Source organism: Octodon degus, unplaced genomic scaffold (genome assembly GCF_000260255.1).
Source record: "Octodon degus isolate 3935 unplaced genomic scaffold, OctDeg1.0 scaffold00231, whole genome shotgun sequence".
Lineage (NCBI taxonomy): Eukaryota > Metazoa > Chordata > Mammalia > Rodentia > Octodontidae > Octodon > Octodon degus.
The window spans coordinates 3,004,240-3,007,391 of NW_004524807.1; the positions used below are offsets into that span (position 1 = coordinate 3,004,240).

The window sequence follows — 3,152 nt, forward strand, 5'->3', positions numbered from 1 at the left end:
AAGATGCCACAATTACAAAAAATTTTTAAAAAAGATGTGCACCTTGCAATCTCAAGGCAAACAGTCCAATGGAACCCCACTCATTAAAAAAGTAATTCAAACTACCCCAAAAAGCACCTGAACTTTTTAAACATCTTTATACATCCAGCCAACAAATTAAAATGGTTAACAAGAAAAAATACAAATTCAGAGGTCTGGTATTGGTGTTTTAAAAAGGCAACTGCTTAAGCATTTCTATAGATCTGAACATCAGTCTCTTGGCTGCTCAGTTTCATGCTGTTCATCATCTGGCAGGCTCTCAGCCACCTCTGGTAGCTCAAACTTGACCACGCCGAACCTTTTGGACTTCCCATTCTCCATCTTGATGTTGGCATACAGCACATGGCCACATTTGTTGAATTTTTCCTTTAGCATCGTCCATGTAAAATCAAATGGGAGATTCCTCACAAATACCTGGCAAGCCTTCCTGGCCACCCCAGGAGCACAACCTCCAGCTTCACCAAAGGAACCTGCGAAGTTTCCATGTTCCATCTCAATGGCACAGTCAAAGCTGGCTCCACCACCACCACCCATGGCCAGACTCATGTGCTCGATGCCAGGGCCAAGCCCATGGCAGGGCCCATCTGCTCCAAGTTATTGGGGACCATGTGCTCCAAACCCATGCACTCCAGGCTCCCATCCAATTGAGACCCATGTGCTCTAGGTTGTTGGCATCATCCGCTCCAGGTGGTGACCATCCAATCCATCAAGGTTCCAGGCTGGACCCTGTACCTGCGGGCACTACGCACTCCATGCTCAGGCCCATGCACTCAATGGCAGGGCCCATGCTCTCCACACCAGAGCCCACACGCTTGATGGTTTGGTCTACAAGGTCGATAGGAATGACCATGTGCTCCAGGCCAAAACCCATGGTGGCAACCATGCAGTCAACTCTGGAGCCGATCCATTCCATGGTCTTGTCCATGCTGGATGCCATGTGGTCGAGGCCTAGAGGGTCCATGCCCTCAATGACAGAGATCATACTCTCAACAGAGTCCATGTGGTCCATGACCAGGCCCATACGCTTGATCTCAGAGCCCACACAATCCATGATGTGGCCCAGGCGTGTACGCATACACTCCATGCTGTCATCCCCAATGCAGTTAGTGCCAGGACCCATCCTCTCAATTCCAAGGATGCTTCCTCCACCTCCACCTCCTTCCTGCTTAACAATGATCTCTCCTCTCTTCAGTGCATTACTTAGGATTTCATTTATCTGCCCCATGTTCTCAGATCCAAAGCACCCCGTATTTTCTGTGCCACCACCAAAGGGGCCCTCAATGCCTCCTATTTTATTTATTCCAAATCCTATGCCTTCCATTCCCATTCCTGCAGGGCCCAGGTTTCCCACTCCAATGCCTTTGTTCAGATGATTGGAGTCAAAAGGCTACTCTCCTGGTCCTAACCCCATGCCAATGCCACCAAGTCCATGGGGAAGTTGTTGTGGATGTTCAGGAGGGAAAAAATCTTCTTTTGGCAAGGATCTCTCATCCATTTTGATGTCATTGGTCTATCAAATAGCAGCTGACCATTAGACATAGATATAGCTTGCATGGCTTCAGTGGCCTGTTCAAAGCCACAGTGCCTATTCCACAACTTTTCCCATCATTATCCTCCAGAATGTCTGCTCTGAACACCACTCCAGCCATACTAAATAGTTACTTCAGTTTCTTCCAGCCAATTTTATAATCCAGATTTGCTACAAATACTGTGCTTCCAAGTCTTCCAGCCTGTGATCCATGAACAATCTCATTCGGGATATTAGGATTATTTAGGATACTGGGTGGGATATTAATCACTCCTGGGCCACCTGGTCTCATACCCCCCCCCCCCCAGTCATAGCCATTACCTTTTCGCATTGCTCCTGGCATGGTCACTCACAGGAACTTCTTTGACTTTCAGTGGTTTTCCACTCTGGCTGTGCTTGTTTAGAACTTCAGCAGCTTTTTTCATGCTTTTCTCCATCTCAAATACAACCACAGCACATCTCCTTGACTTTCATTAAGAGCTTCACCTATGTTACCTCACCAGCATTTTCTTTAACCAGGTCCTTCAGAGACTGCCACTTCACATGGAAGGGCATGTTCGTAATGAGGGTGCGGGATCATTTAGTCGGATTCACATATGGCTCAAAGCGATTGCCTCTTCTTTTTATATTTTTTTCTCCTTCTTCTCACTCTGAGTAGGCTGTTCTCCTTTACCCTTCGGGCCGAGGCTCCTTTGATGATCTGCACGCCAGGCACGCTGCTTTCCTCCTCAGTTCTGGGCTCTGTCGCCTTCTTCTTGGTCGCCACTTCTACCCCTGCATCTTACAATCTATTTGTATAAATAGAAAACTTTCAGCAAAAACTGTACCAACTCATCATTACTAAGTAAAATGCTTCATTTTTCTTTTCCCTAAACAGTTATGCCTCTTACTATTCTTGAGGGTTTTAAACTAATACAAAAACTGCCTTAATTTGTATATTTTGTTAATCTTTTTTTTTTATTTTGTTAATCTGGTAAATACTTTTGTTTGACTTGTTTTTTTATAGTTTTTCTGTACTATGTTCCTTACCCTGGCCCTTTAATTATGTTTTCACTTCACACTTTTCTTATTACTTAATATGGTTACTAATTATTGATATTATTAGTCCTATGTCAATTATTTTTCTAAATTTTAATAATAGCAATAAGGCATACTAAATGTTTCTCTAATTTTTATTTTGTATTCATTTTAATGAGAAAATAAAATGGCAGTGAAACAGTTTCAAAACAGGTTAGTAGGATGGTTACAATAATTAACACATGCATATTATTGTTTTCATAGTGGTTATTCAGAGAACAAGATGATGACATGATATCTCATCTAAACAATGTTAGTACTTTTTATTATTAATTTTATTGATATCCATCTCTGACAAAATTGAACAAAAAGGTGATATAAATGAAGGAAGATTTTGTATCTGTATATACAAAATAGGATAGATATACAGCTATTTTCTCCTAATTCAATAAGAAGAAAGATCTGTACTAATAGTGTCTGGACAGGATATCATGTCTGCATCTTGTGCTATGAATGACTACTACAAAGACAACAATATGCAATCTATTAATTGTTGTAACTGTCCTAC

General features: G+C 42.4%; 1 pseudogene; it reads right to left on the bottom strand.

Moving 5' to 3' along the window:
* Positions 1 to 224: 224 nt before the first annotated feature.
* Positions 225 to 2,339, bottom strand: LOC101574747 (annotated as a pseudogene).
* Between the last annotated feature and the right edge of the window lie 813 nt (positions 2,340 to 3,152).